Here is an 18532-nt window from a genome sequence, read left to right as displayed (position 1 = left end):
TGACCACCAAAAAACCTCACTGCCATATCCAAACTGTTTCAAAATGCCACTCCATTATTTGCACACAAGAATTTGTTTAAATAACATGCACTATCTAAAGCTCTTCTGCACGCTTCCACTTCTGAGACATTCCAGCACCAGAGGTGACCATATAAAACTTCTTCCAACCATCTCCCCTTTTTCCCTTTACTGGGGAGGCCTCATCCCTGCCCACTGGAGCTGCTCTTTGCAGACCACCCTATTACAAACAGCCCAACGACTGTGCCTATACCCGGGGAACATGGCTTCCTGCTTCCCCGCTAGTGCTGAGCAATGCAGACAAAAGGAGCAGACTGCTTACGGATCCTGTCCTTCCCAAGGGAGTTTCTTCGCTGCCAGGTTCCAAAATCACACACCAGCTTGTGCCCTGTTTTTGGCCTGGTGTATCTGCCTTTTCTGTACAGCAGTTGGGCTTGTGCAAGAGGACGACAGAGCCAGACCTTGCACACAGCCTGGGCACCTGACTCACAGACGTAAGGCAAGGGACTGAATTTCCTCTTTCAGTTCCTCAGAGGAACTGAACCTGAGTCCTCCACTTCCTTGGAAAGAACTCTGATCACTAGGATACCTATAGTTGGAAAGTATTACCTCCTCCATCTCCTTCAGCAAATAATAATGCAGTTCCATGTAATAATTCAGTGTTGTAATAGGAAATTAAAAAATGCCAACAACTGTTCATGCAAGGCCTCCTAAGAAGAGCTTTTGTGCTTTTAAAAATCAACAATCCCAAAATTAAATGGGACGTTAACGTGATCCCCTTTGTGCAGTTGAGTCTGCTATATGTGCAAGCACTTTGTGTCATTTTTTGGTACCAGCATAAGCATATGGGATCAGACACAGATGAGGAGTACTGAACTCTTTTGCTGACAGATGAATGAATTCAAGCTGAAGCAGCAGCACAGATCTCACACTAGCCAGTCCAAAAATAGCAAAGAAATTCCGTTTCTACATTTAGCACTGTGTGGAATGGTTTATGTGTTCATTGATGAGCTCCTAGGCTAGCTAAAGTTTTACAAGAGCTATATCTCTTTATTTCTACAATCAAAAGGGTGTAGGAGTTTAGAATATTAGCAAGATATTATCTCCCTTTTCGCTTGCATTGCATTCAGCAAGGCTGGCTCCACTAAATAGCACATAAATCTTAACTGTCTGCAATCTGTAATAGAAAGATGTCTTTGAAAAAGGGTTTCTTGGCAGACTATTATCCATTTTGTACCACTTTTTCTTGCCTTGTTCTGTTTCTTTTTTCTTCAATGAGAATGAAACAGAGATTTTTTCCTCTCTTTCTTTTCTTTTCCTTTTTTTTTTTTCCCCCCGATCTTATTCTTGTGTCTGATATATAAGATCACTGATAAAATGTAGCTTTTCATTTTGGCAGCTTTTTTAAAATGGATTCCATAGCACGATCTGACCAGTGACAAATGACCCAGCACTTCCACTTGGAATACTAAAGCTGAATTATCTGGCTTCCTGGGGTCTGATGGAGAAGCAGTGAGAATTAAAAAAATTACTGCACAAGAGCAGTGGTGACTGATGTAGGGTCTGCATGCTGAGCTTTTGACCTGAACCATTTCTACAGTAACTGTGCGATGTATTGTGCTTTCTATTCTCAGACTCATATTGGAAGCCAATTAAATTAAAAGGCTATTCATTTCATTACATTTGTCTTCGGGACACTCAAATAGAAATGCAAACGATTCCTGTTCAGAGTTCCCCGCATCAGAGAAACTGATATTGTACTGCTAATTTGTGATAACAATATAAACCAATATGCAATCTGCACTGATTTAAAAGATGTGCATAGGGTGTACAGTGAACTTACAAAACACTGATTAGGGAGATCATGAAATTAAATCTTCCGAAGGGCACTTGTTTCAAACCCTCAAGGCAGCTCTTTTTCTTGGTTTAATCAGATAGCTAATCATTGTAACTCACACTTTCCAAGAGCCAGATTCATCAATACTGGGAAACATGGATTTGTAATATTGAACAATTATAGTCTCAGGAAAGCTTGGTGAAAATAAAAGCTGTAAAAAGCTGGTCCGTAAGCACTTTGCCGTTTTAAAAAAGGCAACGGAGCAAATGAGAGAATATTTCCTACTAAAATAAAGCGAGAATCATTTGAGGACTAATCTACCAATTTGAACAAAACATATTTCCAAATATGCCATTCTCTTAAGAACTGGTCTTAGCTCCAGCTCAGTGAGAAATTAACATTTTTGTCAAATCACGGAAAAGAAAATGCCATGAAACATTATTCAGCTGCCTGTATTTTTAGTCTAAATTAAGCTTCTGGTATAGCTCCCCATGTCACTTAGAGCGATAGTAATTTCTGATCTGGAGGAATGACCTTCACATTGAAGGGAAAAGAGGAGACTTGAACACCATCCTGCAGGATACAAAATAACAGCCTGCAACATGCCATTTGTAGATCATTTTTGCAGGCTAGCAACCACAAATTGAAACTTGCCTATCATCAATGGCAGATCAAATTTTAGGGCTTTTATAATGGTCATGGTACTGAAAGCTTGTTGATAGAGTAGATGTGGGCTTATAATGGAGGCAGCAGCCTTCACCGCGGTTTATCTAGACATGGCTGGCAGGATATAATAAGCTAAACGAGGTTGAAATGACAAAAATATCTCCAGGCTTATGAAAACCTGGAACACTATTTCTAGGAAAACCTGGCAGTTTAGACAAAATTGACAAACACTTAACTCCCTTTTCAGATGGATGAAATCACTCGGAGCCAGAATCGTTCACCTGAAGTGCTGAAACTCATGGACCTTCCGCCAGGGGTGAGCTTGAAGACAGTCGTCTGGGTTGAGAAAATGAACTTGCCCCCCCAATATCATTAAATTAGTTTTGTTTTCTTCCCTCCCTGCCTCTCAATAAAATTTCACTCAGTTGTTGAAGTACTCAAGACAGAAAAATTTAAAGTAAAAAAGTAAAAAAAAAAGATTTCTTCAAATGGCTTGGAAATAGAAGCAAATATGAAAATTTCATGAAGGTCTCATGAGCACGTCTAGTCATCCTTTACTATAATAACTAGAAAGCAATAAAATAAAAATCAGCTGATTTAGAGATGACTGAAGGAGAGGCTCTTTTCAACAGTGTGTTATTAGCCTGAGGATTTTATGCCACAAAGTAGCAAACAGGTCAGCAGTTTAGCTGGCTTCCAAAAAAGCATACCCCCCCCCCCCCCCCGCCCAACATATTGCAAACCAAAACACCTAGCGGGGATTTGTATGTGTGCACACATGCATATGTACTTAATATAACAGGTGGAACAGCAGAAAGCAAGGTCTACACAACAAGGGCCAGAAACTCTGTGCGCGCACATTTTCCTATAAATTGCCCTGCTGTAAAGATTCTTGAACCATTTTCTGTCATGGCTGCAAGGGGCCCTGCTACAAGAGAAGATACTGATTTAGAAAATCCATAGGTCTATCTGATACGGAGCTTCCAGTCTTTCTGTATCCTTTGTTGGCTAATTTTCTTGCTTTGAGATAGTTTTCCTTATGATTGTAATTCCTTTGCAGAACATTAACCTCAAATTTGATGCAAAAGAGATGGGGCAAAACTTCTTCTTCCTACTCCAGTTTTGCAACTTAGATGATGAGGTCTCCAAGAAGGAAGATCTGTCTTTGATCATTTATTTTTGTTTGGTTCTCTAAGTATAACAACCAGTTTCTAATAAAAACTCCAATAGCTTTTCAAAGCTTTTCTCTTTCTGTATGACATCTTCCAAACTAACCCTTTTCCTGAATGTGAGTTTATTTGAAAAGATAGGACAGGAAGAGTCCATCCTGGATTTTTCAATTCATTTTTCTTAAATGAAAAAACTCTTTTAAAATACTAATTTTTCTTTTTTTAAAAGAAGGTATTTTTGGTGATTAGAGAAACCTGGAGGGAAAGATCTCTAAGTGGAACTCATTGCTGCAATGTAATTGTGGCCAAAGACTCAGCCAGATTTGAAGGAGGACTTGATTTTATAGAAGCAACAGCATTCAGTTACAAGAGCTAATGACAAAAAGAAGTATAATGGAAGGGAAAGAAAACTTGTTTCATTTAAGGACTTAACAATGCGTTCAGGACGAGACCTGATAAGGACGGATTACCTCATTATTTTCTCTTTATTAAGTGTTCTGCACAATCACTTCAGGTATGTCGTACTGTCCAGCGGTATGAGAAGACCTAAGATATGGAAGTTTATTCCTGTGAAAATAGCAGAGAAAATATACTTTTAAATATGGAAAAGTATCTGACCATCCTGATGACTGTGGGTATTGATAGTGGTAGTGGATACTGTACCATGCACGTATTCTATTATTTTATTCTGGTTTTGCATTTTTGTTAAGTTCTTTTTGCACAAGAGTGCTGGAAAAAAAAAGGAAAAAATGAAAAATAAATTTTATTTTCTCTACAAATTTGAACTTCTTTTAAATGTAGCTCTTTCCAAAAATAAAAAAGCATTATAAAGAAATCAATTTTTGGTGAAGAACAACTCAATGGGTGTTTTTCTTGACACACTCTAATAGAGTGGCTAATGTGCCCCAACAGTGAATAGACATTCAATACAAGACACCAGCCAGTCTACAGTAACCCACTTAAAATCCCAACAGCTTGGGCGTGGGGTTCCCAGCACTAGCAGTCTCACTCCACCCAGCTTCTGCTGCTGTGTCTCAGGACTTGGTAATGTGAGTAAGGAATTTCCATGACAGGGGCAGACAGGAGAGAAAACTGAAGATTGGACATCCTAGCCCCACAGAATTTAATACTATCAGAAAATCCACAAGGCAAACTTGTGCTTATTCTTTAGGTGTGGGTTTGTTGGGGTTTTCCTCCTGCTCCTTTATTTCATCACTGCTGAATGGCTTGAAACTCACAGTATCGTAGGGATCATATCATTGTTACCCCAGTAATATTAGGCTATTTAAAGCAACATCTTGACTCAAAATTAAGTTGGAACAAATCTCTAGGTGCACTCTTCTGCCCTCACCCTGATTTCCACTGCGGCAAAACAGACGAAGAGGAGACCAACGATAAGAAGCGCACCTTCTCCATGGTTTATTACTTCCACCGAGAATGAGGTGGAGACCGGTTCTTCCCCTCACACCCAAAAGATGCTCCATTGTCTTTGTATATTTGGCATTAAGGCAATGTAAACACCAGGAACAGAACTGCAGGATGAGTAGCAGCAATCAGGGGGATGAAGTGTACTCAGGGAGGATGTAAGATCCTTGAAAAAAATCAGGATAGAAGCACAAACAAATTACAACATGGTAAACTTAATATTCTGAAGGGCAACTATTCCTATGGATGCTTCCTTCCTCGTACCAAAACCTCCACCTTTTATTCATTGAAACATGATACCTCCTTTTAGGCACTCTTGATTCACATACAACATACACAAGATGGTGCTGATAGAGAAAAATCTCTCTCTCACTAAGTGTAAATTCAGCAGGCTATGCCATCCAAAGCACCAATCTCTTTGGTGATACAGAAGTAGGACATCTCTAAAAATAAGCCTTCTTGTAAGGAAGATATAAAAAAAAGTCAATCTCATATCTTCAATAAAAGCTTACTAAAGAAAAAAAAAATTCCCTGAGACTTAAAACACAAGCTTATAACGAAGCCCTTAGTTAAAGTTACAGTCCTTTCCAGGGAAAGCTATGGAGATAAAGGGAATATCATTGTAGAAGAGATAATTTTGTTAGTTCATTTGTATAATTAGAGATTTAAGTCATGAGGATCAGTCGTGTTCTGGCTTCAAATGTCAAATGTGAAGCTCTCAAGTATGCAGATTTTAGGAATTAGGCCAAAAAAAGTTTCAAAATTGGAGGGTATTTTGACTGGACCTTTAGCTTGAAGTCTCAAGTAAACTTAACTGAATTAAATATAATTTTTCATGACAGATTAGAGTGTACATTTGACCATCAGTTGCATCTCACATTCTGCCTCCTACCAGCTGGAACATTGATGAGACTTTTTATAACTTCGTTACAGCTACCTTGTGGAACAATGTAATCATATAAAATCTTATAGTACAGATGCACAAGTAAAACAATACCAGCTGCTGGCTTCTGGTCTTGTCATGCTGCTTTATCCCTTTACATCTCCCCATGCTATACAGTCCACCCCCACTGCACAGGGGCCACCTCTGAAGGATGCTATCTGCAGGGACAAGCTGATTGTTTTTCCCTGCCTAACATCCAAGACGCACAGTCCTTGAAGGAGTAGCAGAGACACAGGGCTTCATAGGCCCAGATATTACCAAGGGAGCCTCCTGAGCAAAGATATTATCTGATAATGTAGAGATTTTTAACTCCCTATTTTTTTTTTTTTTTTGTGAACAGATAAGTTAATGCTGAGAGGACAATAACCACCTATCTAACTGCTTGAAGTTATCCTCTTCCTCAAAGAAGAATTCCGCAAGGCTCTGGCACAGGGCTGCCCTCTGTAGCTAAAGAGCAGAGCAAGCCTTGTCTAAATTAAGCATTTGGATTTTCAGGATAAAAAGGCTTAATGTCATCTTTGTCGTTGGCTCTAAAGCAAAATAATGGAAGATGAAGAAGCATTGCAAACAAGTAAGGTGACACAGCTCATCAACATGCAGCACTTCTTACTATGCAGCACACTCGTAAGTGCATCACATTTGAATGGTACCATTTATCTTTATAACCTTTTCTTGCTAGACTGTATTTCATTTCTTTCTTTGTCTGACCTCCAACTCCTCTGCCAGAGGTGGTACAGAAAATATGCAGCAGCAATGGGAAGGAGAGCAGAGGCAGAGAGAAGTACCAATTTACACTGCAGACTTTGTGACTAATCGCCGAGTAGCATCTCCTCAGAATTAACATAAGCTCTGAAAGGTTCCCATATGTTTGAGGCTGACTGTGTGCATGTATGCTAATCAGCTTCAAATTATAATCAGGATATTAGAACACAACTTTGCTAAGCAAACGGCTGAGAAGATCAGCAAATATTCGTCAGTGAGAAGAAAACAGAGCTCTGGAGGGGAGAATCTGATTCCCATCAGCTCCTGGCTGATCAGCGCACAGCTTGGGGAGGGAAAGAGCCCTCGCAGTGGGACCACAGAGGGCAACTGGACCAATGGGACCTCTCCCTCATGTCTCAGGAGTGTAGTAGCTGGACTGTGTCTCTCCTGTTTCCCTCCACAAGAACTGCAAAAAATTACCTGCAATGCAGAATGGATGTTGTCCAGACAAAGTCCCCTTGCCACAATTGGTGAGAGGATTTTTTTTTTTTTTCTTGTGAGCCCCCAAAACAAGCCACACAAGTAGCCTCAGAGAACAGCAAGGTGCTGAGTGATTCAGCTTTTCTGCACGGCAGCAGCAGGTCAATGTGCCTCAGTCCTAATACGCTGGCATCAATCTGTCTTCTGCTCCCCAAGCCCAAAGACTTCTCTTTCACAGGACTCCTCCAGCAACCCCGGTAGCACAGCCCAGTGTACCACAGGCATGGAGCCGCAGAGATCGAGTGTGTGCGCTCTACACCCTTTCTGGGCTGTTTGCAGCAGCAGCAGCTACACGCAGCCTCTCTCTTGTATATAACTTATGTGACATAAATCGAGTTGATGATGATGGTAATTTAAGTTCACATTTCTTCTTGCTCTCCACTTGGTCCCTTTCTTTGGTACATCCTGGAGGCCTCTGTGTAAGAAAGACCAGGTGTGGAAGTAGCTAACGATATTCATTAAGATGAGATTTTGATAGAGATGACAAGCCAAATCACCCCCAAATTTCTATTTCTAAGCATCCAGCTTTAAGGATTGCTTTATTTACAGCTAGAAAAATTACCTGGAGCGCTATTGCTGAGGAACTAAACCTACAGTAAAATTTAGCTTCCATTTCAGTTACTCTACATTGAATATTCCCCTTAGAAATCCAGAGGACAGGTACATTGTCTGTTACATGTGTTATATAAAGACAATCAGAATGACGTATCTGGGCACTGACCTGCTTGATTTTATTTTTTGGCTTTCTCTCCTCTTCTCACCCCCAACATACATTTGTGAAGCATGAAAATACTTTCACCCTTCCTCACTCAATTCTATTATTTTTCAGTCCTGACAGAACACTTGAGGTTGGTAAGTGAACTGTGCTAGGCTGGGTCATGTTTTCAAATGAAGAAAAAAATGACAACCCTGCAGTAGATTGATATAATTTTGGTTGACAATAATTTAGCTGACAATCATTTTTCATCATTGTTTCAAGCACGAAAGATTTAGCAATGGCTGCATAAAACTTCAGTGGCACAAACCTCTGATGTTCTGACAAGCAGCTTTGCTTTTCTCCCTGTCATACATACTGCAACCACAAATTACTCCCTGGCAATCCTAGGTGAGGATTATGAAGATTATTAGAAAAAGCTGAGGTTTAAAGAGTTATTAAAAGCACCTTTGCATTTCAGCAACATGCGAACAAGAAATTGTGTTTTTCACAAAAAGCCTGTTTTTTCTTATTTTAATGTGCTGTTCATTTTTCTCTCTCAACTTGATCTCTTCGGCTGGGCATTTTCACCTCAAATTCCAAGTAATCAAACTGTCGTGAGCATCACCTACTAAGAGAAAGCACTGAAACAAACAACAAAAGAACATTAGCAATCTGCTTGTGAGCTGCAAACGCACTCACAGAAGCTGAGCAGAGCATGTGTTTTTCTGAAAGGCCAGTTGTGCTACTCGGAGTGTGAACTCTGCAGGAGAAAGCTACATGTCAATATAGAATTAGAATATAGAATTCTATTTTATTTTAAACTTTTGCCTTCATGAATGGATGTACCATCTATTTCACTATTAATAAAACAAAGCTACGTACTCTGAATTCAGGACAATTTTTTGCCCTGGCTTGAGCTCCGTGAGGCTGTCCAGAGGTTTCTTGTGGATGCCAGTGTAAATTAAACAGGTAAAGTGCCACTGACCTGTCACGACAAAAGTTGGTGCTTAAAAAAACCACATCTTTTCCAGTAAAGTCTTTCACCTAAACAATGTGTACTCTTATTTTTTATTTTCTTTTTGACTTGCAGTTTTACTTCATCAACAGCAGGTCTCAGAGATTTTTGTTTCATGACCATAAGTGATTTTTATCACCCAAACAGGCTTTAGCGATAAGATGGGGATAACAAAACTTCTCTAAGCAACTGATCCGCCCAAGGTTACACAAGGAGGGGAGGTTAAAGAATATCACTGTCTTCCTCAGAGCCTTGGAAATTAATACTAAAGATTGTTATTAAGACCTTTAAATTTGAGAATGATGCTTAGGCTCCATTGCAAATATTTTACAAGAAACTGCTCTTTTTGAATAAGCACTAATGCAATCTAGGAGGAGCACAGCAATTTAATGAAGGGATGGGAGGGAAGTAAGAGTAACAGTAATAATAAGTCAAAGAAATAGGCTTAGATTTGCAGATGAGTGTTTCATACATCATGAGCAGGCAGATAGGTATTCAGATCCTCAAAAGATGAGTTTATCCAATGATGATAGGACTGAGTAATTCATTCCAGATGCTTCAAATTTCATTGCTCTCAAGATTTAAAGTGACCTCTTCAGAGACTAGACAGTGCTGAAAGATCAAATCAAACAAACTTTCCCTGTCTTACACCTTAAGAAGTCATTGAGACTATACACACACCATTTATATCATTACTTTCTGGTGTGATAGTACTCTCACTTCTTTCTCAGTTTTAAATATCAAATACCCAAATGAACTCCTCAGGATAAAGCTACAACTCAAAAATTATTCACTGAAAAGTGCTGTTGAATAACATTTGACACACACACGAATCCATTTGTAGATAATCCCCAATCAGCAAAATTCATTGACTAAATTATACATGGTTAATTATTCACCCATCTCTCACCACACAACTTTCCTCCTCCCCCCTTTGACAAATTTTTAAAACGTTCAAAATGCTGATCACAGCCCAACAGTTTATACAGCCTCTCGGCTTTATGTCTCCCTTCCAGTTTCTTCCCTCCGGTCCTTCAGTAAGCAAACCCTTCTGGTTCAGTAATTTGACCAACCAGTGAAATTTTTACTTGCAATTATGTAACTGCTGCAAGGCACTCCAGTCAGCAGGAATGCCATCCAGGAGATTCACAGCTGTAAAAATGCATAAACAGCCACAGTTCCCTGCCATAGGACTTTCATTGGCTATGCAGTCCATAGTTCTGAACACTTTGATTTATTGGAGTGAGAAGCAATGTGAAAACACTGTCAGGCTTCTAGAGCCACTGAGATATTAGACTGCTCCATTCACGTACATCATGATCATGAAAAGCACAGGAATCTGGTAGGCTATAAATTAGAAGATCCTGGGGGTGTAGGGTAGGAGGAGGAATCATGAGGGTAAACTTAGCTTGTGATTAGCTTTAAATCCTGAGAAACATTAAGCAAACTCTGGCTGTTTCGTGACTTACACCTTCCCTTTCCCACTGTCCCTTTATTTATAACTTTCCAGCAGAAGTGCAGACCCACACTCTCTCTGCTCCTGGCTTGCAGTCACTTGGGCCAGCAGGATCTGCCTGCTCTCTTGAGCTCTTTTTGCCATGTCTCCTTTGGAAACCACTTATTAAGGTCTTAGATCTGATGTATTTTTAATTCTGCTGTGAAGGCCTTACTTACAGAAGGTGCTGCTTTGGCTAACAAGGCCTTCCACCCAGCTGTAGCCCTGTACTGCTCTCTTCCCTTCATCTCACAGCTCCCATAATCTTTTTGAGGGATCTCTTTTAACCAAGAGAAAAGGAGCTCTCTTTTCCCATCCAGTTTACACAGTGCCTGGTTTACACTATTAATATAATAGCTCTCTATTAAAGGGTAAACTGAAGCCACAAAATTCATGCTGAACAGATTTATAAACCTGAATTAGCCTCCAGTCTATAGTGACAATTTGTATTAGATCCCATAGTCCAAGGCTTTGCAGACCATTTTCAGTCTTGAACCAGCCCCATAACTTACTTCACATCCGACACCCTATTTCTGGAGTATAAAATTCTGTATGATATTATGCCTCTTCCTCAACCCTAATCCTGTTTGCAGGTGATCTTCCTCTGCGCTGATTCATTGCAACTAGCCTGAGACAAGCCAGCCCTCATTTTTTGCTCACATCCTGCACACAAGCATGGAACCACTGAAATTCCCTGCTTTCCCATCTCCATCCTTGCAGGCTTCACAGCCAGGTGTGACAGATTTCCTTTTAGCTTACCAGAATTCAATAGTGAATCCAGATGGTTCCCTTCCAGTAGCACAGAAAGCTAATGTTACCAAAGAAGCCAAACCAAAGTCAGAATTTAGAGCCAGGATGCTCTGCTATGCCAGCTGCTTACGTAAGCTTAAACAGCAAGGCAGGCTTTAAGGACAAAAAAAGAAAGAAAGAAAAAAAAAGTCTGTATCAGTAAAACATCTTTTTACCTCATTTCCTTCTGACTTGTTTCAGAGGTTTCTACAGTAAACATTATGAACTATTTAATCCTGGTACTTTTCCGATACAGAATATTCTTACAGCTTTTTTTTTTTCTTACTGTAACTCCTGATACAAATATCAACATTCATACCTTTAGCTCCTCAGACAAAAGGGATCTTTCCAACAGAGTACATTGGACTAGACCTCTTTACTGCAGAGTTGTCCTTTTAAGGTATTTCCTAGGGCTCACTCCTTGGTTGATGAGGGAAGAGAAGGCAGGTGAGCCCCCAATTTTGGGAGGGACAATTGGCTGCAGCCATTAACTAGTCATTGTGCAGCTAACTCTCTGTAAGGCAGCTCTCTTCCAAATGGTAAATAGGCTTATTTACTCTTCTCACATCTTATTCCTAATGCTTTCAATGTATCCTAAGTAGAGAAGCAACCAGGTTTTGTCCTTGGATACTAGCCCAGTTCTCCTTGACTTCACCAGCATGTGTGGACTATCTGAGGAAAGGATTTAGCTCAGTATAGTATTTACACTACATGCGAGTCATTAAAACAGCCACTAGCTCCTGTTTCATGAGCAAAGATATAAATTCCAGGTCATTACATAAACTGACTTTATAGTGCATTTGCAGAGGCCATTAACTCAGCTACAGCTCTCTGCTCACCCTTCAGAGGAGGAACAGGGATGACATCTTCTGAAACAGCAACACCCTCCTCTTCTCTCCTGCTGGTACAAACCAGGAGAAACATTGCACATCTCACTCACTGCCTGGTCCCCAATGAGAACTTGACTTAAATTCTGTGGCACAACAGGACATACAATTTGAGATCTTGCAGCTGATCCAACTAACATGAAAAGGTGAGAGAATGCCTTCTCGTGAGTAAGACTGTGCTACATAGTAGAGTAATTTCCAGGATTGTCTCAGATGTCCTGTGCCTCATTTCTCCATCTGTAAAAGCAGGCTAATACTTCTCCCTCACACACAGGTGATAATGAAATGAAAGACACTCAAAGATTAAGTATAGTCCATAAAAACATAACAAGTTTAATTTGGTATAAACTGGCAGAAACTTTAAAATTCCAAAGGCAATTCAATTCACAATTTTTTAGTGCTATTTCAAAACGTTAATGTCTACTCTGCTACTGCAGTTTGCTTTGCAAATCCACAGCTGTTGAATAGAAGTCATTAGGGGAAGGGGGGAGAAGCTAGAGTTTTTGTAAGAAATGATCAGGAGCAAATTAATTCATGTTGGCTATGAATTTTGCATCAGCAGATTTCAGTGCAAAGCCAATTGTAGTAAACAGTTTATATTCCCCCTCTAGCTGTTGTTTTGAGCTATCTTCACATGCATACTGACCTCTGTGAATTGCTTTATAGGCCCTTCGCATTGCAGAGATTTTCTTTGCAGCTGATACCCCAAGGCTGGTATCTTCAGGCTAAAAGCTGACACTGTGTAGAGCTCATGTATACCAGCTCACTGGTGCTGTGCTGATTGATATCTGAGGGTCTGATTTGTAATTAAAGAGTAGAAAAATTGGCTTCTGAAAAACATTTCAGACATCCATCAAAGTGAAGAAAAACCTTTCTGGGGCTCAGCCACCAGCTCCTGTTCAGGCCAAAGCTTCCAGGCACTCTCTCGTAGGATTGCTGTCCTGAGAAAACAGAGCTGTTGTGCTGTTTTCACTGCTGACCTAACCCACAGCAGCAATGCTCAGTGTCGCATAGTGTCAGCGATGACACCTCATTGCCTAAACAGCTGCATCACTCCTAGCCTGTTTTACCTTCTGATTAGCTGCAAGAAATTAGCTATCACACAGAAATCAGATTGACTCACATTGCATTGTTTGAGAACAGTATTTGCGTAAAGATTCTCTTGAGGTAGACATGAGGTTCTGTATTTTTTAATAAAGTTCACAACTGAATATTAGGAAGTGCTGGGGGGAAAAAAAAACCCAACACCTTGATCACTAGGTAAATGCTTTTGAGTTCTTTACTGGCTTTAAGATTTACTGTTTAGCCACTCCAATTCCTATCATGTGCAAATGTTTCCTATATTAACAGGAGAAGAGTGATTTGTGGGCAGTGAATAGGAAACAGGACATCAATTTAACAGGGCCATATGGGGTTAGCACAAAATGACAGAACAGCAGGAAGCGGTTAAAAGCTTCCCCCTCAGCAATCAAAGCCCTGCAATTTCGAGTCTTTTCCTCCAATCAAGCAGTGTATTGATGAGAAACCAGTTCTGATAATGACCTTTGAAAGACCTCATTCTGCCCTTCTAGGGTAATTCATTTCTCTAACTATGCTGTCCTAACAGGAGCTCAGCAAAAGCACAGTCATCTACACAATCACTTGAGCAGCATTACAAATGGCAGAAACCAAGGGTAGGAGATTTCTTTTCCCTTAACTTGTCTGACTTTTTTTCCTTTGAAGGGTGCTGATCTCAACCTGACTATGCAGGTATTGCTTTTTCTATGCACATTTTCCTCTTTCCTACCTGTCTGTCTCAGATCATTGAAATCATAGATAGACTATCCTTACTAATTCATCAGCCTGACTAACCTAATGCACTAGTTTCTTCCTGTGTTGCATATTTTTAAATTTCATTCTACAAGCGTGCTTCCCAGATCAAGTCACACTCACATTTCATTCCAAGCTTTAGTTCAATTAATTTCACTTTTTTGGCAGTGCTGAAAAGAAACTCTCCTTCTTCTTACAAAGGCAGACATGGAGTGCTGAATGCTAGCTTTCTGAAGTGGGAAATAGTAGGTGTTTGCTTTCAGCCCTTGGGAGTTATATTTCATTACGTGAAAATTCATCTTTAACCAGTGACAAGCCTGCCAGTGCAGACTGCATTACTGGAAAATACTAGGAAGGAATCAGAACAACACAGTATCCTTCAGGTAATTTTACTGACCATTCCACAACTCTCCTTTAGAGCTCCAGTTTTCAGTTTTAAACCTCCGCCTTTTCCAAGTACCCCAGAGCTAGTGATAACCATGATTGCTGTGACTGCTCTGCTGGAGTTCTGCTTGGAAAATGGGAACAAAAACGACTGCCGTGAGCTGGTAAGAACCCCAACTTTTAAATACCTCATGCTGCACTTCCATGATTTTTAAAGCTCCTAATACCAGTTCAGCAATGCCGTGAAATGCTAACCCAGTATGAACTTACTCTGTCAGTTCACATTTGTTCAAAACATTGGCAGGCTTTATGCCAGATCTGGATCCATCCCCCCACAGCTGGCAGAAAGGTGACACAGACATCACAGAACTTGCAAAGACCGTTCTGTGTACACCAGCTATTGCAGCAGAAAGGGATCATGTTGAGCCCATGCCTGATTCACATCAAATCGCTATGACCATTTGATAAGTGAACACACCACCCTGCTACTGCTCCTTGGAAACACAATTGGGGGTGCAGGGAAAGCCTCCTCTCCCAACTGTGTCTCGGGACTTCTGCTCTTTGCGGTCTTATTACGAGCCAACGAAGACTGTGTGTAGAGGGGTGAAGAAGAGTGTGTGATATGGCAGTTACAGGTTATATTTGAAAATTGTTTTCCTAAGCAGGGCCAGCCAGCCTGCTCATGCCCTGGCACTAATGAGGAAAATCAGCTTATGTAGCATATATTGCAAAGAAACTACTATGTGAAGCATGGTGGACAAAGGCAAAAACGTGTATGGGGTTTATTCTAAGGTAGAAAAACAACTTCTCCCTTTGTAGGAGTAAGGAAAGTCTCAAGCATAAGCAACTTTTAAAAATCATTTAAATAGTTGTCATGACAGTATTCTTACCTTATATCTGTTGATTTGGCTCCCATGATGCCTGAATAGTTCTCCTGAAGCCAGGTTACTGTCTATTGTCTGTGCCTGATGACAGCTGTTATTTCCGATTAGATACTTTCCCCCTGTATTCCAGATCTCTGACCTTCATTTCTCTCCCTCAGCATCACTTCTCCCTAAGCACTAATGGTGTCTGATGCAAATGCCAGGACTAGCATGCCCTGCTGGGTAGGAAGAAAAGCAAGAACATGTCACACCTTAAGACTGCAACCAAAGGGCGACATCCTCACATCTGGAAGTGCCTTTATATTGTGTTACCCTCACACTCTAGAAGTTGTGTGGGATTTAGTATTTCTAAGCTAAATACAGTTCCTTGGATCTGTTATTCAAAAAAAGCCTTGCTACAGAAACAAGCCAGACATGCCAAGTTCCAGTTTACAACAAATTTATTTTATTGCATCATGACTTTCTAAGAACAAGACATTAAAGAAGTAGATGTTTCCATACATGCTTTTAAGATAGACATGAATCCTACCCCTCATTACCTCCCCTGAACCCACTGGAACTGTTGACTTTGTAAAGACAGAAGTATAAATTAGCCTTTGCAGAATCACAATTCTTATACCCTACAAAAAAGTGAATTAATGCTCATCTTCCCTTTTAAGCACAACCAGGATTTGGCTGGAGAAAGTGAGGCTAGGGAATGCTGAAATACATCAACACACATACAGAAGAGTTATCCTGCCACTCTAAGTCAGCATTCAGCATATCCAGGAGAGCATGCAAGCAGCTCAGCAAAGCGCTGGGATGTCCCACTCCCACTCAGCCAGTCCTTTCCACCAGGTGCTCCCAGTCGCCTCAGCCTCAGTGCACACAGAATCACTGGGCTTCAATCACATGGAAGCCTCTGGCACAGAGCAGGAACTGGCAGCTCAGGGTAGAGGAGAGCTGGAGACTCTCCCAGAATAACAATAAAATGCAAAATGGGATTCAGAGTTGTGAAAAATCACTATCACCTGCCATTCGGCAGCCCAGCTATAACCTTCGGTCACTGAGAGCATTATGATGCAGGATGCCAGTACTTCAGCTCATGAGATCAGCCTACGCACTACAGCCCTGCAGCTGGGAACTTCCACTGCTGCCTTCACGCAGTGGTCCTCCATTGCATCTTATGCCTTCCACTTCTACACGGCCACTGAACTGTTACACATGATGTTCAGCAGGTGGTTGCTCTCAGCATAAGGCAACACAAGGTGTCTCCCCCTCAAGGAAATGGAAACCCTTCCTCTCTACTTACCCACAGCATTACCACTGAAGGTATCTCCCCATGCAACCGCTTGTTTGTTGTCAGGCTAAAACCAGCCATGGCTATTTTTGAAACGCTGATGCTCCCTAAGCAGCACTTAACGTTACTGTGAAGCTTTAAAATGAGATCTAGAAAATTGCAATTGCTAGTACCTGTTCAAATGTAAATGCTATTGGACCAGGATGGAGGATCCCTGAAGGCCAGCTGTGTTATCTTTGTCTAGAGAAAACAATTACAAAGCTAATTTTAAAATGCTACAATTAAAGGCTTAATATAAATGCATTTCTGATGCTATCAACAAGCTCAGCGGACTTCAAGCTCTTTCAGAATAGTGTCTTTAAGCAAAATAGCTGGTTTCGCTTTTCCTTCATGCTGAATGTACTATGAACAATTTACACACTTTCTAATCTTAAAAATACTTTATCCATACTATGCATCTTATGTGCTATGAATTCCATACACAGATTGTAAAAATCTACATAAAGCCTCATAGAGATTTACTGGTTTGCTTATACATTTGTAGCTGAAGATAAAGCATACTAGTAGAAAAGCTTGGGGGCAGGCATATAAAATTGAATGAGCAGCAGTTTTGTAAAATTCAATAGAAAGGTTTCTACCTATATTTTAAATAATCAGATTACACTGGGATTTCAAAATTAATTTCCCTTTCTTGGGCAGTTTTATGTTGTGTTTTGGGAATAATCACAGAAATTGCACACTGCAAACGAAAATCCTGGGTTTATTGAGGTCACTAGGGCAACTCCTACTGATTTCAATTGGGCCAGGGCCTAGCTTTATGGGGAAGTCTTGGGGAGAAAATAAATTCAGACCTCTGGAAATGAAGCAGCGTGCCAAAAAGCCTTTTTTTAAATTTTATTTTCAACATGGTCAGACTGCCATGTGAGAAAGCAGCTCCTTTCATTGCCTTCAGGAAATCAGCAGGTATTCCTGCTCCCACTGATTGCTTGCAAGCGTGGTAGAATAGCCTGGCTTAAAAGCTGCTGCTTTTCACAGTGGCCAAATACTGCTGATGGGCTAAGTCCCCATCTCACCCCTGTGCCAGGAACTGGCACACACATGCTTCCCTGCATCACTGAACCCAGAGCAAGAGACTGACACAGCTCTACCTAACATGAATTTCCAAAGCAAGTGTATAGCACTTCTGTCAGATTTCAGCCAGAAAGAGAGGAGAATGTCCCTTTGGATGAGATTGGACACCCTTTATTCGCCTTGTCCACTGGTTTATCAGAGAAACTGAGGCTGCTAGCAGCACTGATCTCCTGTAACATACCTAGCTAGGCTGCTGCTGCCGCCGCCACGGTCCTTTCTGCACCAAATCACACTGATATCTAGCACACATTAAAGAGCTGGTATGATTAGTACAGAACAAGACATAGGACAGTTCTAGTTTGGAACTGGCTTTAAACAGATGAGACGCACAGGACACATAAGGGAATTTGGATCAACAATGTAGCAGTGTGATACCAAGTACTGCAGTAAGAATTCTAGAAAAACAACTTACCAAAAGTGACAAGTTTCATGTCTGTAAACATGCTTTAATCACAATTTTTGATGAAATCTGCAGGTACTGTTTTTACTGGGGAAGACTACCTCAATTAAATTTCCACGTCTCTATATCACTGTGGAGTATTTCTTATCACTGTCTAGTAACACCTGAAAAGTCTTGGAGATGGACACCATGAAGTGGTGCTTCAGCTTCACTGACCACAAAAGTATCTAAAATTAAGCTTCAAATCTCCTGGAAGACAATTTTAAGTAAGAAAATAGTCAGAATTCTGAATAATATTACATAATTAACTTTTCAGCAGAGAACAGCGTCTTGGCACTAACCATGTCCTTTATTCTGATATATCAGACTGAAAACCATGGCCTTTCCCCTGCCAACTGTCTTAGAATAAACACAAGACCCTCCCCCCTTCATCTCCACATATTTAATAATATTAATAGAACA

The sequence above is a fragment of the Grus americana genome, unplaced genomic scaffold (genome assembly GCF_028858705.1).
Source record: "Grus americana isolate bGruAme1 unplaced genomic scaffold, bGruAme1.mat H_59, whole genome shotgun sequence".
NCBI lineage: Eukaryota > Metazoa > Chordata > Aves > Gruiformes > Gruidae > Grus > Grus americana.
The sequence above is the reverse complement of the archived record's forward strand: the minus strand, read 5'-3'. Positions refer to the sequence as shown.